General features: G+C 40.1%; 1 pseudogene; it reads right to left on the bottom strand.

Annotated features, from left to right (window-relative positions):
- Positions 1-77: 77 nt before the first annotated feature.
- Positions 78-11,713, bottom strand: LOC104316403 (acyl-coenzyme A synthetase ACSM3, mitochondrial-like; annotated as a pseudogene).
- Positions 11,714-13,346: the final 1,633 nt, after the last annotated feature.

The raw sequence follows: 13,346 nt of genomic DNA, 5'->3' as shown, positions 1-13,346 counted from the left end.
AATGTTACAGTGATAGTTTTTGAAGAGAGAATATCACTTCACTGCTGATATCCATTACAGGACAAAGGTTATTTTTATTAATTTCTCATTTATTTGTAATTATCAAAATGTTGTGGTTACACTTTTTTTTTTTTTTAAAAGGAAGCTGTTTATACTAATTCCAGTAAAAAAATTAAACCTTTGTAAGCTCCTGTATCTGTCCCTTCTCTCTCCCATTCCTCATTCTTAATTACTTGCACTTTCTCCCTTCTGAAAATTTGCAGGTTGATGGCAAAAGTGTTTCTAATACTACACATCCTCAAGCCATACCAGTGTCATCTCCTTTTTTTTCTGTAGCTTATTTTTCCTTATGTTCTCCTAGTGCTCTGGGTCATGGCCCCATGCCAAGTGTGATGTGCGATGGCTGGGACAGATGATGGAAATTTTCTCTCCTGCTACCAGATCACGTTTTACTCTTCCCCACTCTTTGTTCCTTAGAACCTTTCTCTGGATGTTCCCAGTAGCCATCTTTGGCAGATCCTGAACAAACTCCACCTGAAAGGCAAAAAATGCTCATTTTTAGCCAAATACATTCTGATTCATCTCCCACGTGCAAGGAAACACACTTTTATTATGGCTGGGGTAAAAAGATGGGAAGCTGCACAGCTTGGGGCTGGCACGGTGAAATTCCTTACCACACATCTTAGTTGACTGAGCAGGCACTACTTGCAGGGACAAGGGCCGTAATCCTGAAGAGGTGAGTGCTTCTGCTGTCAGGACAAGGAGTTACTAGTGTCTTTCCTGGTTGTAAGGAATAGATACCCTTACAACCCCTCTGGTGCCAGCAGGAATTTCCCCTTTGCTTTGGCTGAGAGTCTGAACAGAGCTCACGGGAGGAATTGGTAAGAGCTGGACACCTTGCCTGCTTGAGTTGCTGTGAAAACCCTAGTATGTCATGAAAGGAAGCCTGGACTCTGGTAAAGATAAGCTACATTACCACTTCCTCCCTTTGGGTCCTTTCTAACACATACAGTGAACCCCAGTCTACAACTGCAACAGACCCTGTAATTTACTTTTCTTTTATTTTATTTTATTTAACTGTGGTTGGAGTGTTTGTCAGAATGCAGCTGAAAAGAAGCCGAGGCAGGACAAAAACTGTTCAATTTTTGATACAATTAGAAAACCTCTTTTTTTGTGGTGTATTTACCTTCCTTGGATACTTGTAAGGTGCAGTCACTATCTTGACATGTTGCTGAAGCTCATGAGTTAATTTTTTTGGATTGTGTGGCACAAAAGCAGAAGCTAAAACAATGAAGGCTTTGACTACGTGTGCCACAAAAGTTAAGGGGCTCCATTATCTTCCAGAGGTGGTAATAAAGGGACACATTTGTTGCCAAAACCCAGTATCAAAATTCAGAATGCAAAGGTTTTTTTCTTTAATTTCCCTTTTCACTGGCTGTTTATTACAGAATGCAATGTTAGGAAGGACATATTCTGCAGCATAGGATTTTTTGCTATTTTTCCACTTTTTTTTCTTCTTAGCTTTATACACCACTAAACTTTCAAAAAGTTGCAGAACAGAAAAAAAGACAGCTGAAAATCTCACTCTGGGGCTCAAACAAATGTTGCAAAGTTGAAAAATATAAAAAGAAAAATTAAACACGCTGGATATCACTGCTACCATAAGCTTAGTGACAAAAAGAGAAATAATCCAAATTCTATTTCTTAAACAAAAAGATGCCACAGTAATTGTGAAGAGCCAAACCTTTTTTCCACATCAAACCCTGCAAACAGATAAATAATTCTGAAATTCTAAGATCTGTCAAAGTATGGTTTTAAATTTTTTTTAACCCATTTTACTTTCAAAAATCTGCAACATATTTAATTCCAAGGAAGCTTAGTACATACAGGGAACTTGATGCTTAGAATAAAGTGCATTTCTTTCTATATCTTTTTTTTTTTTCTTTTTACCCCCCTCAAATTGGATCAGTACTGCTGACAACAGCTGACTGAGACTGCAGGGTGTTCTATTAATGCACTTTCAACTTCGAATAGGCTAATACAACACCTAGGAGAAAATGCAGATATGACAGCTGTAGCAAGCTAGCCATTCAATTGGTCCTTCCAGATTGAATTTTAACAGGCAAATGAACAAATCTAAAAGCAACTGACTTACCCAGAAGAATTATATCGTCAACTCTTCCAACAAACCAGACATATCTTTCTTCAGCAATAATCCCTGTGTCCCCAGTGACATAAAAATTTCCAGGCGCAGAGGCAGCAGTTTTCTCTGGATTATCCTGACAACAATCAAACATTTCAAAAAATGTATCCGATTGTTAGTGAAATGTAATGCATTTATGTTGCAGTGGTGCTAAAAATGATCACAACAGTTTTTTAAGTTGTTCTCAAAATGAGTATGTTTAATACTATTTTATGTCTTCAATTAAAAAAACCAGCCACATTAATTAGCAGTTTTGTGGTGGAAATATGCAAGAGGTGGAAAAGAGCATTTGTGTATATATGGATTCATGTTCTAGGGAAAAAAGGCCATGCTCTATCAAATGCTCAACCATCACAGCAAGTTACTAAAATGTATAACTCATTTTCTTCAGAGAAATGATTTATCATTGCAGGGGGCTGCCACAATAACCTCCCATCAATGGAAACTTTTGATGCCTAACCTTCAGGACCTAAACACAAATGAGGTGACCTACAGGAAAAGCTTCATTATCTACATTGATCTATTGGGTCTAGATTACACAGGAAAACCACCTTGGCAACAGAAGATATAACGAAAAATTGAAGCAATAGTACTGAACCAAAAGAAGTTTTTTATCACATAGTGAGCAATTACTTTGTTTGAGCAAGTTGTTGTTTGAGGATGCCACAAATATCCAAATATTACGGGGGTTCACAAGAGGATTAAACACATAGATAGACTCCCCAAAGCTTATTCAACATTATAGTTCAAATGCAGTGGAGAATTTATTTGCCTGATTCTAGTGTTTTCTTACTGAAAACACTGTAGTGTTTCACTGCAGTGAAAGCTGTAGTACTACAGCTCAGCACCACCACAGACAGAACACTAGCTTAGATGAACCTTTGACCTGAACCAAAATGGCTATTCTTCTGACACATTTTTTTTAAGCCTGTTCTGCTTTCAGTGCGTAGAGCATTCCCATTCGAATAGTAATGTTAGATTACGTATGCCACTACGACAAAGTCATATGACCATCTACACTTGAGGGTTTTGTGTTGTAGCTTATCTTTGTGCTGTTGATCTTGTGCACATCATCTGTGTGACAAGCAACTGTACAAAGGGTTTCTCTGACACTAGATACGTGCATGCTAGAATGTGTAACTTTTAAACATTTAAAAGATCAATCTGTGGGTACCTCTGACAGTGGTATGAGGGAATAAAATACTTGTGCTCTTTGGAAAGCCTCCCTGAGCTTCTGACGTATTAGGGTAGCCTTTATGGGCTTCCGTTCATTAATCCTTAACCAAGGTTAGGAGTGGAATGGAAGGGAAAGAAAGGAGTGATGCACTGAATATGAAGCCCATGCCAACTGCCAGGTACACATCTGGAACAAGATACCACCTAGTTCATGTTGCATCTTGAAGTTATACTCTGCCAGTCAGTCTGTTCCTGGAATAGCAGAACTATGTACTGATCAGGCTCGAAGCCCTCAAACAACCTAGTGAGACCTTTTGAAGATCCTGGATGAAATTCTACTCCTTGAATAAGTCAACAGAACTTCTCCCTGGGTCTCCCTTGAGCTTCTCAGCAGACAGACCAACTCAGACTTACCAAATACTCGGAGAACATAGAGAATGGTCACGTCGGTTGAACTTGCACACCAATGTTGCCACCTTCTCCTGCAGGCAGAATAGCCTCATGGTCATCTATGACCTGCAGAAAGGACGTATCATTATTGCTTTGATTAGCTCAGTGAAATATCTGTTATAGCACAGTGCAGGACAGAGAAGGTACACAGACAACATTCCCTTACTCTCGTACCCACAACTGCAGCTGAGCTCAGGTGTGACATACAAACATACCTGCACATTATAAGAGGGAACAGCCTTTCCCAAAGAGCCAGGTTTGATTTCCATTCCTTTCATATTGGCACATACTGTCACCTGCATAATAGCTCTTCTTTTTCACTTGTGCAACATCTTGTAGACTTTATTTTTGTTTGCATTAGGCATGACACCTCCTCATGACTTTGCCGTAACAAGGGCTGAATCAGGACTAAAGCACTGTGGTTCTCAAGCACATCAGAGGGGTTGAGAGGCATTTCAGGTAAGCCCTGTGGAATGAGGCTGCTTGTGCTCAGCCTGAGCCACTGGGTTCTTCTGCAAGCAGCTGAATTTGCAAGACAGCAGATATGAAATTATTACAGATCATATTTCAATAATGGCACACTTAATTTGGGACCATATCAAGGGTAAGAGGAGAGAATGCCTGAAATCCAACTCTTAATAGCTTTGTTAACATTCACTTACAGAGAAGTCTGTGATGTGAACTGATTTAATATTTTTCATTAAAACCTCAGACAGGCCAAATTGATACCCAGAGCAAATTTTGGTTTTTTAGTTTTGCCTTTTAGGTAAAGATGTTGAAAAGATCTACTACAAGTTATTTGATCTGAGGTAATCTCTGGCATGGTTTTTGCAGGGGGCTGAACTCTGTAGTCATAGTATTTCCTATAAACATTAAAATATGCAGCTAGTTGATTTTGGAACTATATACTTATAATTACATATAGCCTCTTTTAAAAATAGGTCATTTAAATGATTCTCACCTTTTGCATTGATTTATCAAGCACATTGTACCTCTGGTATTGTTACCTTTGAAAGGGCATACTGCAAGAATTAATGCAAATGTACTGTTTCAGTCTGGCCATAACCTTCATAGATATCCAGCCCTGTCTGGATTTTCCACTTCACCATCACTTCAGGACTGAGTGGTTTGCCTCCAAATACACAGTGTTTCAGACTCATGAACTTGTAGCTTGAGAGGAACAGCAAATGAAATAATTTTCTTAACTGCTGAAAAGAGCAGTGAATTGTCTTAATTGAACAGCCTCCTTCAACTTTCAAAGTAAGTAGGCCTACAACTTCACCAGCTACTTTGGAAATGACAATAATCATCCTGTTACACAGTCCTGGCCTGGACTCTTAGATTGCTCGTGTTACTACTGAGGATAATGTGGTTTATCTCTGTGTCACTGGAATTAGCTTTTTTTGCTGGAAAAAGAGTGAGCAATGGTGTTTTCTTGGAAGAGCTGACAAGAAAGAAGAAATCTGAACAAGCACATCAGATGTTCGTGGAAAGCTGAGTTATGCGCCGACATCCAAGATCAAATAAGACACTGAAAATTTTCGAGAGCAAGAGGAAGGCTGAATAGGAACACAGAGCCTAAGCTCTCTGCTAAACCAGGGTTGACTTTTGTCAGGATGAAAGACCTATGCGAGAAGAATAAGTACCTTACTGAAGATGTGAAAACTCCTTACAAATCACGCTGACTACTTCTCATAAGCTGAGTACTTTACAGTGTAACAAACTGGTGGGAACAGCTGCCAAATAACTCTCGCTGCATTCTCAAGTATATGGTGTGCAGGTTTTGGCTGAGATAAGAGTTAATTTTCTTCACAATAGCTAGTATGGGGCTATGTTTTGGATTTGTGCTGAAAACAGTGTTGGTAACACAGGGATGCTTTAGTTACTGCTGAGCAGTGCTCACACAGAGCCAAGGCCTTTTCTGCTCCTCACCCCACCCCACCAGCGAGGAGGCTGGGGGGGCACAAGGAGTTGGAGAGGACATAGCCGGGACAGCTGACCCCAACTGACCCAAGGGATATTCCAGACCATAGGACGTCATGCTCAGCATATAGAAGAAGGAAGGGTCGAATGTTTGGAGTGATGGTGTTTGTCTTCCCAAGTAACTGTTACGCGTGATGGAGCCCTGCTTTCCTGGAGATGGCGGAACACCTGCCTGCCGATGGGAAGTGGTGAATGAATTCCTTGTTTTGCTTTACCTGTTAAGCTGTCTTTATCTCAACCCATGAGTTTTCTTACTTTTACCCTTCCGATTCTCTCCTCCATCCCACCACAGTGGGGGAGCGAGCGTGTGGCTGTGCAGTGCTTAGTTGCCAGCTGGCGTTAAACCATGACATATAGGAGCAACTCCACTGTACTGCAGTAATTTCCTGATCCAGTGCTGCCTGAAAATTAAATTAACTGCTGACTTAAATTTAACTGTGACCCATAAGTTCAGAGGAAGTGACAACTTAAAAAAATCTTACTTGTTTCATCTGTGCTGTCTTTTCAAAGACCCATTCCTGAAGCCTGAATGGCCTAAGGTGTGACTAGTTATTCTCATATTTCAGAATATAGCTTTCTTTTCTGAGAGCAAATTTTGCTAACTAGATTTCCTTTAATTGAAAAAAATTAAGCAACATAAGGAATTAAACAGCCAGAGCTGTCACAGCATTATATCCTAGCCTGCCTTTGCTACCCCTGCAACAGACAGATGTGCAGTACCTGCTGAAATCATGTCGGACCAGCATGCGGTAGGCAGTGGGAGCAGTACAAAAGCCAGTGATGGGATATCTTGAGAGCGTCTAGAAAAATAGAAAGTTATTTTATTGAAAGAAAAATATAATGGTGGGTCTGACCTTGTAAATGTGCAGGTGATTAACACATCTTACGTGCTCAAATGTCTGCAAAATGAAAATGATAAAAATGCAACATACATTCAACACAGAGAACAACTATGGATTAGTGACTATGAATCCTGACTGTAGAGTGGCTGTACCAGTCAGTCCTACCGCTGTAGAAAATATCGTTCTTTCTGTACAACAAAAATCACTCATGTAAATGGATGACCACTGAGAGGAGTAGTTCCAGTTAGATTGTTTTCTGCTTCCCAAGGCGACTGTGTCCCAGGCTCAAGACTAAGTGACAACAACGAACTAGACCAAAGCTTTTCCAGTTTTGTTTTTGGGAAAGTCTGGGTCTCCTCTCCACACACAAGGCGAATGTTGAGGAGAATAGGCCAGCTGACTGGTTTTGTGAAATGGCAGAGAGGAGGAATAGGCATTCTGGCAACTCATTGAAAATTCAGGGTAACAGGGCCCTGATTCAGGTCTATGACATACTCTGATTACTGGCTCATGCTCTCCCTGAGCTCAAAGTAGCTGGAATTCCACACCTGAAGTGAGCTTTAGGCTAAATATGGGACGACACAGCAGTGATCCCGAGTTCTTCTTATCCTGCATCTTTCACCACATCCTCCACACTGTAGCCATGTTACATGGCTTAACCAGGAGGGAAAACACTTGTTCCTGTAGCTTACTGGGCACCAAAGGGAGGGATGATTGCTTGGGATGTGGGAAGTACTATCCCTGCTGCTACAGAGCACTGGAGCCCAGCTTGTTTGCTTCAATTATGCAAAATGGAAATAAAACTCACAGTATAAAATGTTATGCTTACCTCTGCAATAACTGCTCATTTAAGCTGTGGCATATTGTGTACAAAGACACATTATCCACAGAACCATGGTGCAACAACAGTGCTCCAAGCTGATCTTACCCAGCCAGTATCCCAGGTATTCCACACTGTATATAAAGGAGTCAAGTTCATGCAGTACCTGACGATAAAGCAGAGATCAAAAAAAATGCTTCATAGAGTGTGAGACACAGGCAAAGGTCACAGCATAATTAAAGGAAAGGCCAGGAAGCTTCCATTAGAGGATGCGGTGTCAGAAAGTGGGGCTCTTTAGAAAGTTTGTAAGAGTTGAAGAATCTTAAACATTCTCTTATTTCCCTTCATTCCCTCCTGTTTACCATTTCCAGCATTTGCTTTTCTCCTGAACAGTGCAAAACATCCTTGGCTTGAGTTGCAGAATCTGGATCTAGATCAAAAACCGAGCAGATCATTTGGAGTAGGCTCTCCCCACCTTGTGGATTAGAGACATCAGCTAAATCACATCTCGTTTCTCTAGGAAACTAACCAAATTACTTCTATGGACTCTATACCACCAACTTCCAACTCAGAATGCCTCGGGAAATGTATTGTTTGATTTTCATGAAATTTCTCACTCCTTGGGAAGCACAAATAAAAGACGTTCAATGAAAGCAAATTAGTACCAAGCCACAGATTCAAACTGAACTGTAACTTTTAAGGTATAATGCTATGGTTCAAGGTTGCTTTGGTTCTCAAGGAAGGTTTACATAATACTAAAGCACTTGACTTTATCTGGTTTTGCTATAAGGATGCTATCCTTATTGCTACTCTGCAGTCAGCCCTCTGAGTGACAGAACACTGTTTGATGACCTCAACTGCGTCTTCAGGAAGCTTTTAATAACGAGGGTTTCACTGTGAGATGGGAAAGGTAAGGAAGAAGCAAGATCCTGTACTCATGAAATTCCTACATTTACTGGAGTTTTTATGGTGACGTTTTCAATTAAATTGTGATCATGTTGCTTAATCAGGACACTGGGAGCAACTACAAGGTACACCTGCCACTGGTTGTAAATCTGATGCCATAACTGCTGTGGGACTGCATCATCATTTTCGGAGAGCCTGTACTTCCACTAGTAAAATAGATCAGCACTGGGTCTTGACTCCTTGTGTTACATATTTATGGTCAGCAGATGTCACCCTTCAGAAGAAATGGTATATGACAGTTACTACATGTAGTTTTTCACAAAGCAGTATTTTTTAAAGTTTAGGAGATAAACAGTAAAATGGCCCCAAACTATATAATCTCACTAAATAAATAGTTGCATCAGATACCACAGGTAAGAGTTAGAGAGCACGTTTTGCTAGTCACAAGCGTGCTCTGTAGGACATAACTTTCAAGACGTGAGCACCTACAGCATATTCCAGTGACTTTGTGTGCAACTATTTTGCAAGGGCACTCAAGGTGCTTGTTACGGAACAGCAGGTAAATGCAAAACCAGCTTCTGCCTCAACACATACTGTCTCCCAGTCTGAAGTCAATGGGGGCCATATTCAGACTATTATGCCAGGTAAGGAGGTCTTAGACATGTATTATACCATTTATGTTCGAAAGACTGATGAACAATTCAGGTCGTCTGGGCTACCAAGATAGTCAAGGGAATGAAATAACTGATGCAATGTTAGCTGAGCACCGAGAGCTGGCAATGGGTATCTTCTAATTCAATTCAAGAGGCATTAGGCTGGGCTCTAGAAGACAAGCACAAAGTAACTGCAAGATTAGTACTCTGTGTGCTTGTCTTATGATCACAGTAGAAGCTGAGCTTTTAAAAGCTGGCAGGCTGCTGAGTAAGGAAAAGCTGAAAGGCCTGAATAGAGCTCCCAAAAAGTGTGTTGGAGGGATTTATACTTAATGCAGTGATTACATCGAGTTGGCAGAGGGATGCAAAAATTTAACTCATTTGTATTTTGGAAATTAATCCCCAAACTCAGAGATGTCACCTGACTGATCCAGCTCCCTTCACCTCACAGGGATGATGGTAAAACAGCTTGATACTCACACAAAGAGTTCTTTGATGTTCAGCCACCCATCTCTGTTCCCTTTGGCTACAGTTAGTTTGCTCTTCAGAAACTGGCAGTCAGGCACGACAGATTCCACTGCAGGTGCCAGTGTATCATTGGCAATGATGCACTTGGCCTTTGAAGCCTGGAGCTGGTATAAGATGTCTTTGGCTGTTAATTGGGATGTTCCTGGAATAAAGACAATTCCTGGAAAAAAATAACAAGCAATTTAGAAAATTGACCATTTCTCTTTATTATGTTCACAGGCCATGACCCCAGCCATAGTAAACCTGAGCTACTTGCCAAAAACTTTTTCTTTGAGAAAGAGGAGTCAAGTATAAATCATGTTTGAAGGCAGAGCTTGGGTGAATTTGTGGCCTAGGAATGACCTGGAATCATCTGGCTCTGAAAGACCTCCAAACCCTGCAACACTAATGTTGAGTTTTGTGTCATCCATATTAATGGTGTCTAGATCATGAGTAACATCTAGATTTAAAGTGTTTTTGAGCACTTCCTTCATGATTTGTAACTCAGGGAGGAAGTGTTGAGATTATCATCCCCTTAATTAAGCATATAAATAAGGCCAGCATTTGGATTACATTTACATCTGGAATAAAGCCATTATTCATTTCAATAAGGAATTAATACCTCTGATATGGGATAAATAGATTGAGGTCAGGTAGCTTACATACATTGCTCAGTCAACAAATCCTTCAAGCTTGGATTCATTTTGTAATGTGAACAAACGTAAGTTTGGATACTGAGTACAATGTGACTGAACTCACATTTTCAGAGGCGGGGGGGAGGGAGGTGGATTAAAATCAATTTAGTGCATTGCTATACCTCCTTTTCCCGAGGATTTCAATAGACTTGACCTACAGACTGATTTCAGTCTTCTTGCACCTTCAGAGGTGTCTACCAATTTTACAATTGGGAAACGGAGGCACTGAGATACTGAATGATACCCCCACATCATTGTAATTCACAAAATCTGGATGATAGAATTGGATTCCCTGAGTCTTAACTTGATTTGCAAACTGCAAGAATCACAGAGCTTACAAGTGGGACAAAAATACTTGATCGTGTCCCTGTTGATGATGAATTGTTCCGTCATGGATGTTTAGCAGTCCAAAAATGCAATGGGTCAAATTCTTCCTAAGAATTTGCAAAACTGTAACAGCAGAGCAAAAAAAAAATTGTATTGAATTATTAACCATTCTAGTTATATAACTTAACTACATTAAAACTGTCCACATTGGTAATGTATCTGGTCAAGTCTGGCCTTAGACAGTAACCATGCAACCTTCACTGGATTCAACTAAGGATGCTGTTTAAACTGGACTATGTCTGTTCAGCACCTAGTACAATGTCGCTTTGTTTCCAGTGTGGGTACTGCCAATTCTCCTTCTATGCAAAAGCTGAATTGTACAGGGCACAGCAGCATATTCCTGCTTAGATTTTTTTCAAATTAATTTAGCATATTTTTTGTATCTTCTATGTATTGTCTTTCTGCATCCAAGAGATCAGTAAGGTCACTCACCTGTTCACATACAGGCTACATTCAGCAGCCACCATTTAGGGACACGAAGCAGAACTGCTGTAATTGTCTCCCCTCTGCAAACCACATGCCTCACAGTATATTAGCTGCTTTCCTAGACAGAAATCCCAACTCCTCAAAGCTCCACTTCACCTCCTCTCCCTCACCATTTACCCACCAAAAAGCTGGATTTGCTGGTCATCTTCCATCCTAGAACACAACAGAAGATATTAAAATGAGAAGACAAACCTTAAAAGGTTTAATTTCAATCCAAAATAACTCCAGACTAAGCAAATCATCCCTGGCAACTAGTTTCTTAAAGTGATTCCTATATTTCTGACAAAGAAAATAAAACCGTGCATTCTACTCTGCAGCTAATACCATCCAGTATCCATCAGGAAAACTGATATGTATCATCTGAGATTTGTTCCAATGTCTACGAAGTAAAAGAAAAATACTACCTTCTCCAGTCATGACCACTCATCTAAGACGTCACTTGCAAAGTTGAAATATTCTGGCAGTTCCTTTTTATATTGTTTTACAGAGTCATAATATGAAATAATCTGAGATGTAAGAAGCCTGTTGCATCCATGGAATAATCTGCAAGGCGACTGGAGAATCTGCAAACACTGAGGAAACCATGATTTAATAAATGTTCTCATGATAAATGATGTTTTATCAGACAGTGGGGAAAAAAATCGGATGCACACCTACAGGAATCAGTCATCTGAAATGAAAGAAAATACATTTAAAACCAGCCAGGTATTGGATGCTGTCTGGTTTGTGATGTTGGATAAATTAATGCAAACCAGCTTAAATAAATAGGTTGTTTGCATGCCTCCTCGTTTTTCCCCTTGTTTTATGTGATTCTTAGAGTAAGTGTTCCTCCTTTTCTGGCAAAGAGATTGTGCACTGTTTTTTCATTATAATCTTTGTCCTCTACTTTGTCAGCTGATGAATGAATCTCATATCTCATCTCTAAACTTTCACTTGCCAGTCCTTTTCCACATATCTACCTCTTGATTCCTGTAAATTTTGTATTTTACTTTGCCTGCTTACAGAAATAAAATGTCACTAGTTAGAAAGTGTTTCGAGGACACTTTATCACCTTGATTTAAAATGGTCTCTGTAATTATGCTATGTCTTAAGTATACACTAGATGGCGATTCACACTGAACTTATGCACCAATAAAACTGATGAATCTCTGATTTATTTCCTTGTGAGTTCTATTTTCATTGAGGGCATGGAATAAACACAAAATAAACACTATGCAAGCAAAGGTGAAATGCCAAAGACTTCCATTTGCTTTGTACTTCAGCTGAAGTGTGCAACTTTTCAAAATATACATGTTGGAAAACAAACTTGCAAAGAAAATTCCAGCACTTCCAGTTTCTCCTAGTCTTTCCTACACAACATACAGGTACATGCAAAAGAGACAGAACGGATGATACTGCAGTTATTTAAAGTAAGTATTGCTCTCTAAGTAAACGGTTTTGTCACCCTACCTGTGCTCTGGGAGCCTTAGGCTGTGTTCTGAGCTTACAACACGGCATGCTCAGATCAAACAAGCCTTGTTAGTTTTTCCCTGTACTTCTGAAAGATGCTTTTTAACACCCCTAGGATGTTACTTGAAAGACATCTTTGGAAAAGAGCCTGTTATGAAGAGAAAAAGACCACAAAGTCAAACAGGTGACTCATCTTTCTGCCTTTTTTTTTTTTCCCCTTTAGTACCTGATTGCTGTATCTGTATTTACCTGTGATCTTATCTTGCAAGCAGCCTGAATACACAGCTCCCTCTGATTTCATTAGGCACCCTGTAGGAGTGCTAATAGAAAACATCTCAAGGTGCATTACAACACAAAGCCTTTGCAATTGATAGGAAAGGGTTCACTTGACACCCAGCCCCACTCACACCAGGCACAGAAACAACCTAAATTGAAGTAATATGCCACCAAAGATCCTTCACCCCCAAGAAAACGGAGGCTACCACGTCAACCACCATTACAAACACTCCTTCCTTTTAGCAGTACCCCCCTGATACCAGATTTTTCACCCTTTAGTCTAAGAGCATGAAGGAGTGAAGCCGCACTTACGGCTGCTCAAGAGGAAGTTGAATTTCTTCAACTATCAGTTTGGTTCTAATAATCCGGACCCACCTGTCCTCAAGTCAGCTCTGTCCTTGTTTGTGCCAACAAAACAACTACCAGAATACCTGGTCCCCTCTCGAGAAGGACTTTGGGTGTACAGTTCACAAATTTCAGCACAGTTTAAGGGTCAAAGATATTTCTGCTACT

Source organism: Haliaeetus albicilla, chromosome 22 (genome assembly GCF_947461875.1).
Source record: "Haliaeetus albicilla chromosome 22, bHalAlb1.1, whole genome shotgun sequence".
Taxonomy (NCBI): Eukaryota; Metazoa; Chordata; class Aves; order Accipitriformes; family Accipitridae; genus Haliaeetus; species Haliaeetus albicilla.
This window is presented reverse-complemented; position numbering and strand designations above follow the sequence as displayed.